Raw genomic sequence first — 10,035 nt, forward strand, 5'->3', positions numbered from 1 at the left:
GTACTACTACACCCTACGGGCCCTGGTCAAAAGTAGTGCACTATATAGACAACAGTGTGCTTTTTATTGCGACGCAGCTCTACGACAGGGTTCATTTGACTGCCAGCAGACATCTTGTTTTCCAGGCAGGCTGTGTACTTACAGACATGCTTCATTTATGTGTACTCTAAAAACACATACGATATACACAAAAAACACGTGCAATACATTATTAACACGTGTGAAATACATACTTACACGTTTGGAAATACATTACTTACACGGTTGAAATACATTACTAACACGTGTGAAATACTTTACAACAACGTGTGAAATACTTTTACAAACACGTGTGAATACATTACTAACACGTGTGGAATACATTACTAACACGTGTGAAATAATTACTAACACATGTGAAATACATTACTAACACATGTGAATACATTCTAACCATGCGAAATACATTACTAACACATGTGAAATACATTAGCAACACGTGTGAAATACTTTTCTAACACGCGTGAAATACATTACTAACACGTGTGAAATACTTTACAAACACATGTGAAATACATTACAACACGTGTGAAATACATTACTAACACGTGAAATACATTACTAACACATGTGCAATACGTTACTAAAATGTGAAATACATTACTAACATGGGTGAAATACATTACTAACACATGTGAAATACATTACTAACACATGTGAAAAACATTACTAACACATGTGAAATACATTACAAACACGTGTGAAATACATTACTAACACGTGTGAAATACTTTACAAACACATGTGAATACATTACTAACACGTGTGAATACTATTACTAACACGTGTGAAATACATTACTAACACATGTGAAATACATTCTAACACGTGTGAAATACATTACTAACGTGTGAAATACATTACTAACACATGTGAAACACATTACTAACACATGTGAAATACATTACTAACACATGTGAAATACATTACTAACACATGCGAAATACATTAGCAACACGTATGAAATACTTTTCTAACACGTGTGAAATACTTTCTAACACGCGTGAAATACATTACCAACATGTGTGAAATACATTACTAACAACATGTGAAATACATTACTAACACATGCGAAATACATTAGCAACACGTGTGAATACTTTTCTAACACGTGTGAAATACTTTTCTAACACGCGTGAAATACATTACCAACATGTGTGAAATACATTACTAAACATGTGAAATACATTACTAACACATGCGAAATACATTAGCAACACTGTGTGAAATACTTTTCTAACACGCGTGAAATACATTACTAACACGTGTGAAATACTTTACAAACACATGTGAATACATTACCAACACGTGTGAAATACATTACTAATACGTGAAATACATTACTAAAACATGTCCAATACGTTACTAACATGTGAAATACTTTACAAACACGTGTGAAATACATTACTAACACGTGTGAAATACATTACTAACACGTGTGAAATACATTACTAACACGTGTGGAATACATTACTAACACGTGTGAATACATTACTAACACATGTGAAATACATTACTAACACATGTGAAATACATTACTAACACATGCGAAATACATTACTAACACATGTGAATACATTAGCAACACGTGTGAAATACTTTTCTAACGCGTGAAATACAATTACTAACACGTGTGAAATACTTTACAAACACATGTGAAATACATTTACCAACACATGTGAAATTAATTACTAACACGTGAAATACATTACTAACACATGTGCAATAATCGTTACTAACATGTGAAATACATTACTAACACGTGTGAAATACTTTTCTAACACGTGAAATACATTACTAACACATGTGAAATACATTAGTGGATTTTTTGTTTAGATTTGGTGCTTTTTAAATATTTTATTGATCTGTTATTGTTGTTAAAATATTGAGAGTTACAGTCTAGATTTTACCTAATAATGTACCATTATAGTAGCTATTAATACAATTCCTGACTAAATACATCCTTAAAATAAAATTCCAGAGTAAATATATGCTTATTATAAAGTACCTGACTAAAAACATCCTTAAAATATATTTTTGCAGAATTCTGCATGCAGAGTCTCAATTTGGTGTTTGTCCCATTTTGTGAATTCTTGGTTGGTGAGCGGACCCCAGACCTCACAACCATAAAGGGCAATAACTGATTAAAGTATTTTTAGCCAGATCCTAATTGGTATGTCGAATTTTATGTTCTTTTTGATGGCGTAAAATGCCCTTCTTGCCTTGTCTCTCAGATCATTCACAGCTTTGTGAAAGTTGCCTGTGGCGCTGATGTTTAGGCCGAGGTATGTATAGTTTTTTTGTGTGCTGTAGGGCAACAGTGTCTAGATGGAATTTGTATGTGTTGCCATGGCGACTGTACCCTTTTTGGAACACCATTATATTGGTCTTACTGAGGTCTGACAGGGCCCAGGTCTGACAGAATCTGTACAGAAGATCTAGGTGCTGCTGTAGGCCCTCCTTGGTTGTGGACAGAAGCACCAGATCATCAGCAAACAGTAGACATTTGACTTCAGATTCTAGCAGGGTGAGGCCGGGTGCTGCAGACTTTTCTAGTGCCCTCGCCAATTCGTTGATATATATGTTGAAGAGGGTGGGGCTTAAGCTGCATCCCTGTCTTACCCCATGGCCCTGTGGGAAGAAACGTGTGTATTTTCTAGCCTATTTTAACCGCACACTTGTTGTTTGTGTACATGGATTTTATAATGTCGTATGTTTTTCACTCAGCACCACTTTCCATCAATTTGTATTGCAGAGCCTCATGCCAAATTGAGTCAAAGGCTTTTTGGAAATCAACAAAGCATGAGAAGACTTTGCCTTTGTTTTGGTTTGTTTGTTTGTCAATTAGGGTGTGCAGGGTGAATACGTGGTCTGTCGTACGATGATTTGGTAAAAAGCCAATTTGACATTTGCTCAATACAGTGTTTTGAGGAAATGTACGAGTCTGCTGTTAATGATAATGCAGAGGATTTTCCCAAGGTTGTTATTGGGGTCAAATTTGTCTCCACTTTTGTGGATATCAGTCCTTGGTTCCAAAAATTGGGTAAGACGCCAGCTAAGGATGTCGTTAAAGAGTTTTAGTATAGCCAATTGGAATTTGTTGTCTGTGTATTTGATCATTTCATTGAGGATACCATCAACACCACATGCCTTTTTGGGTTGGAGGTTTGTATTTTGTCCTGTAGTTCATTCAATGTAATTGGAGAATCCAGTGGGTTCTGGTAGTCTTTAATAGGTGATTCTAAGATTTGTATTTTATCATGTATATGTTTTTGCTGTTTGTTCTTTGTTATTAGGGCCAAAAAGATTGGAGAAGTGGTTTACCCATTCATCTCCATTTTGGATAGATAATTCTTTGTGTTGTTTGTTTAGTGTTTTCCAATTTTCCCAGAATTGGTTAGAGTCTATGGATTCTTCAATTACATTGAGCTGATTTCTGACGTGCTGTTCCTTCTTTTTCCGTAGTGTATTTCTGTATTGTTTTAGTGATTCACCATAGTGAAGGCGTAGACTCAGGTTTTCTGGGTCTCTTATGTTTTTGGTTGGACAGGTTTCTCAATTTCTTTCTTAGGTTTATGCATTCTTCGTCGAACCATTTGTCATTGTTGTTAATTTGCTTCAGTTTTCTGTTTGACATTTTTAGATTTGATAGGGAGCTGAGAGGTGAAATATATTGTTAAGATTTTCTACTGCCAAATTTACACCTTCACTATTACAGTGAAATGTTTTGTTCAGGAAGATGTCTAAAAGGGATTGAATTTGTTGTTGCCTAATTGTTTTTTGGTTGGTTTCCACACTACATTCCTTTCATCTATAGCATTTCTTAATATTATTCAGTTCCTTTGGCTTTGATGCCTCATGATTGAGTTTTGCTCTGTTCAAGTAGACTGTGATTTTGCTGTGATCTGATAGGGGTGTCAGTGGGCTGACTGTGAACGCTCTGAGAGACTCTGGGTTGAGGTCAGTGATAAAGTAGTCTACAGTACTACTGCCAAGAGATGAGCTATAGGTGTAACTACCATAGGAGTCRCCTCGAAGCCTACCACTGACTATGTACATACCSAGCGTGCGACAGAGCTGCAGGAGTTGTGACCTGTTTTTGTTGTCATAGTTGTGCCTAGGGGGGCATATGGGGGAGGGAATGCTGTCACCTCCAGGCAGGTGGTTGTTCCCCTGTGTGCTGAGGGTGTTAGATTCTTGTCCAGTTCTGGCATTTAGGTCAACACAGACTAGTACATGTCCCTGGGGCTGGAAATGATTGATTTCCCCTCTAGGATGGAGAAGCTGTCTTCATTAAAGTATGGGGATTCTAGTGGGGAGATATAGGTAGCACACAGGAGGACATTTTTCTCTGTTAAGATCATATACTTTAGAATTTCTAGCCAAATGTAAAATTTTCCTGTTTTGACAAATGTAATAGAGTTGTCTGCTCTATACCAAATTCACAAACCCCCTGAGTCCCTTCCCTGTTTCACACCTGGTAGTTTAGTGGATGGGACTACCAGCTCTCTGTAACCTAGAGGGCAACCAGTGGGTCCGTCTCCNGTGGATGGGACTACCAGCTCTCTGTAACCTAGAGGGCAACCAGTGGGTCCGTCTCCTCTATACCACCCACCTGGTAGTTTGGTGGATGGGACTACAAGCTCTCTGTAACCTAGAGGGCAACCAGTGGGTCCGTCTCCTCTATACCAGGTTTCACACCTGGTAGTTTGGTGGATGGGACTACCAGCTCTCTGTAACCTAGAGGGCAACCAGTGGGTCCGTCTGCTCTACACCACCCACCTGGTAGTTTGGTGCATGGGACTACCAGCTCTCTGTAACCTAGAGGGCAACCAGTGGGTCCGTCTCCTCTATACCATGTTTCTTGTAGGTTGACAATGTCTGTATTTCCGATATCTTTGATGAAGTCCAGGTTCCTGCTCTTTAGGCCAAAGGCAGATGACCTCAGGCCTTGGATATTCCAGGATGAGATAGTGAAGGCTTTGTGTTCCATAAAGTCTCTGTTGTTGGTCGTGTGGTTTGGCCTCAGACCAGTAAGTGTGAGCAGAACCTGCTGAGCATCTGGTACATGCCATTGGCTTGGTCTAGCGTAAGAGTGTGGGTTGGGCCAGTTTGCTTGCTCACGGCCTGAGCGTATGTGTGATTTCCATGTTGAGGCCCTCTTTGCGGGGGGCCTCTCTGTCTCTCTCTCTGACTGACTCTGACTCTGTCTCTCTCTCTCTGTCTCTCTGACTGACTCTGACTCTGTCTCTCTCTCTCTGTCTCTCTCTCTCTCTGACTGAATCTGACTCTCTCGCTCTTTCTCTCTCTGTCTCTCTCTCTAGCTGCCTGGCAGACTGAGCTAGGGCCGAATTACTAAACAAATTCATACAGGCCAGCCCATTGTACTTGCATCCAAAACCTCAAATGAATTTAAACACAGACAGCATATAATTTCACAAACTCCCCAAATCTAGCGTTGGTACACACTCTGAAGGCATTCACAATAAGCAAAACTAAGACATCTTTTTTCAGTGATTAGTCAGTGATTACTGCTACTACTAGAAATTCTGACATGTTCTTTTTTATTCTATCACCCATAAAAATGTGTTCTTCAAGGTCTTGATCTTGGGGCCCCGCAGAGTATAACTGGAAGCTTTGATTACTTGGATCGACTGTTGTTGTTTTGTTTCAGTGCTAGGCTAGAACAAAACCATGGCAACAAAGTAGGTCCCCAGGGCCAGGGTTAAAAACCATGGCAACCACGTAGGTCTCCAGGACCAGGGTTAAAAACCATGGCAACCACGTAGGTCTCCAGGACCAGGGTTAAAAACCATCGGCAACCACGTAGGTCTCCAGGACCAGGGTTAAAACCATGGCAACCAGTAGGTCTCCAGACCAGGGTTAAAAACCATGGCAACCACGTAGGTCTCCAGGACCAGGTTAAAACCATGGCAACCACGTAGGTCTCCAGGACCAGGGTTAAAAACCATGGCACCACGTATGTCTCCAGGACAGGGTTAAAAACCATGGCAACCACGTAGGTCTCCAGGACCAGGGTTAAAACCATGGCAACCACGTAGGTCTCCAGGACCAGGGTTAAAAAACCATGGTAACCACGTAGGTCCCCAGGACCAGGGTTAAAAACCATGGCAACCACGTATGTCTCCAGGACCAGGGTTAAAAACCATGGCAACCACGTAGGTCTCCAGGACCAGGGTTAAAACCATGGCAACCACGTAGGTCTCCAGGACCAGGGTTAAAACCATGGCAACCACGTAGGTCTCCAGGACCAGGGTTAAACCATGGCAACCACGTAGGTCTCCAGGACCAGGGTAAAACCCATGGCAACCACGTAGGTCTCCAGGACCAGGGTTAAAACCCATGGCAACCACGTAGGTCTGCAGGACCAGGGTTAAAAACCATGGCAAAATGGTCCAGACTAGCTTTTCTCTATGGCTGTATATGTCATCTCAGTTAGTGTGAAACTGCCTTTTATTGTATTAGCAATTACATTAGAATACAATGCTACCTTTGCACCGGCTACTTTTTGTGTATGTGTGGGTGTGTGTTGTTGGTGTGTGTGTGTGGTGATTACGGGTGTGTGTATATGTGTGTACTTGTATGTGTTTGTGTGTGTGTGAGAGTGTACTGTGTGTGTGTGTTGTGTGAGAGTTGTACTGTGTGTGTGTGTGTGTGTGTGTGTGTGTGTGTGTGTGTGTGTGTGTGTGGTGTGTGTGTGTGGTGTGTGTGTGTGTGTGTGTGTGTGTGTGTGTGTCAGGGCCACCATGTGTGTTAATCCACCATGTGTAAATAGAAGCCACAGGGAACTAATAGAGCTGATTTCACACCTCCACAAGGACAAGGAGCTGGGCAGTACACACACACAAGGGACATGGAGCTGGGCAGTACACACACAACGGGACATGGAGCTGTGCAGTACACACACACACACAGGACAGAGCTGCAGTACACACACACAGGAAGGAGCTGGGCAGTACACACACACACACAGGACAAGACTGGCAGTACACACACACACAAGGACATGACTGGCAGTACACACACACACACACACACACACACACACACACACACACACACACACACACACACACACACACACCAAACACCATTTGCACTAAACCCATTGCCACTAATAGAAAAACCAGGGAGATTGATGAGTATATAGGAATGATCAGGTGGCATAACGAATCAAACCACATAATGAGTATTAAGGAATGAATCAGGTGGCATAACGAATCAAAAACCACATGATGAGTATTAAGGAATGAATCAGGTGGCATAACGATCAAACCACATGATGAGTATTAAGGAACGATCAGGTGGCATAACGAATCAAACCACATAATGAGTATTAAGGAAGATCAGGTGGATAACGAATCAAACCACATATAAGTATTAAGGAACGAGTCAGGTGGAATAACGAATCAAACCACATAATGAGTATTAAGGAAGAGTCAGGTGGAATAACGAATCAAACCACATAATGAGTGTTAAGGAATGAGTCAGGTGGTAACGAATCAAACCACATATATGAGATATTAAGGAATGAATCAGGTGGCATAACGAATCAAACCACATAATGAGTATTAAGGAATGAATCAGGTGGCATAACGAATCAAACCACATGATGAGTATTAAGGAATGAGTCAGGTGGAATAACGAATCAAACCACATAATGAGTATTAAGGAATGAATCAGGTGGCATAACGAATCAAACCACATGATGAGTATTAAGGAATGAATCAGGTGGCATAACGAATCAAACCACATGGTGATTATTAAGAATATCCTTCCACACGTTGGTTCCTGAGTCAATAGTTCACACACAAGAACACTTGTCTTGATGACCAATACAATAGGGACCTATCTGAATCGGTCCAATATAAACTATTGGGGCAACTGGGGTGGTAAACTACTGCCGTTTACCACCCCAGTTGCCAAACGTTCGAGAACGTTGCCGAAAGAAGGGAATAGGGTGCCATAGGGCTCTGGTCAAATGTAGTGCACCAAATAGGGAATAGGGTGCCATAGGGCTCTGGTCAAAAGTAGTGCACTAGGGGCCTCCCGGGTGGCGCAGTGGTCTAAGGCACTGCATCACAGTGTTAGCTGTGCCACCAGAAATTCTGGGTTTGAGCCCAGGCTCTGTCGCAGCCGGCCTTCGACCGGGAGGCCCATGGGGCGGTGCACAATTGGCCTAGCGTCGTCTGGGTTAGGGAGGGTTTGGCCGGTAGGGAAGTCCTTGTCCCATCGCACACTAGCGACTCCTGCGGCGGGACGGGCGCAGTGCACGCTGACACATTGGTGCGGCTGGCTTCCGGGTTGGAGGCGCGCTGTGTTAAGAAGCAGTGCGGCTTGGTTGGGTTGTGTTTCAGAGGACGCATGGCTCTCGACCTTCACCTCTCCCGAGTCCGTACGGGAGTTGTAGCGATGAGACAAGACAGTAATTACTAACACTTGGATACCACGAAATTGGGGAGAAGAAAGGTGGTAAAATAATGAAAAATAAATTTAAAAAATGAAAAAAAGTAGTGCACTAAATAGGGAATAGGGTGCCATAGGGCTCTGGTCAAAAGTAGTGCACTAAATAGGGAATAGGGTGCTATAGGGCTCTGGTCAAAAGTAGTGCACTATATAGGGTGCCATTAGGAACGCAACCTTAATATCCTGTACAGACATCAGACGATTATCTTATTGGCTGACGCTAACTTACAGTAGACACAGCAGCCAGATCTGTATACTGGTGTATGAAAGAAATCTATCACTTTATAAAAAGGTTTTAAATGGGTTTGATGATCAGTGAAATTCAAAAAGCTTCCGATTGATTGAACAGCCATGATGACAGGACAGCACAGGACACAGCATCTCCAGGAGAGGAGCTGATTAGCCGATAAACACGGGATGAAAGAAACCCATTCTGAACCCGATGCCAAGACTCACATATTAATATAATGTATGTTGGGCTTAATTGGCATATGGAAGTATGTTTGATCTGGGGATGAATAGCATGATAGGAACAGCTAGAGATGTAAGAACTATGGGTCTTTAAGTCTGACATCTGTGTGTTGTTTTTAATTGGCCAGCACCYTTATTTTGGTTGGAGAATATTGTCATAGGATTTCTGCCAAAACCATCAAATGAAAACCATGATGTGTGTCAACAAAACAGGAGCTGCTGGTTTCTACCTCATTCTGCCATCTGGGTAAGGTTTTCATAGGCCTGCACATTATCTTATGTTAGAGAATATCTTAGTTCATCAAGCCAAAAGCAGGCGCTGCTTTAGCCTAGTTAGTTAGTGAGTCTGGTTTCTACCCCCAGGTTGGAGAATATCTTAGTTCATAGAGCAGGCGGTGCTGTAGCCTAGTTAGTTAGTGAGTCTGGTTTCCATTACTCATCAGCACTCTGGGTCTGGAGTTGCCTTCCAAATGGCAGCTTATTCCCTTGGTAGTCCACTACTTTTAACCAGGTTCAACCAGGGCTCTGGTCAAAGTAGTGTACTACATAGGGAATAGGGTGCCGTTTGAGATGTACATTTGGCTCTTTCTCTGACTAAGCTAAGGTGGTTGCTGGTCCCACAATGTTAGCAGTAAAGGCCGGACCTTCCTTTGCATATTCATCCTCCAGGCTTACCTCACCTGTAATGACACACTTGGAAATCTGAGCACGTCTAGGCTTGCGGCCAAAGCATGATCGATTTGTCTCTCCAGCTATCTCCACACTACAGCAATCAAATTCCACATTTTAGGGAATGGGTTGTACCTGACTAGAATTTATGATGACTTCTAGAGATTCTGGCTGGAAGGAGAGAGTGAGTCAGAGAGAGTGAGTCAGAGAGAGTGAGTCAGAGAGAGAGAGACAGAGAGAGAGAGAGTCGGAGAGAGAGAGAGTCAGAGAGAGAGTCAGAGAGAGAGAGATAGTCAGAGAGAGAGTAAGAGCGAGAGTTCATCAAGTCAGAGAGAGAGAGAGGGAGGAGAGAGATAATAACCCTATTCA

Source organism: Salvelinus sp. IW2-2015, linkage group LG7 (genome assembly GCF_002910315.2).
Source record: "Salvelinus sp. IW2-2015 linkage group LG7, ASM291031v2, whole genome shotgun sequence".
Lineage (NCBI taxonomy): Eukaryota > Metazoa > Chordata > Actinopteri > Salmoniformes > Salmonidae > Salvelinus > Salvelinus sp. IW2-2015.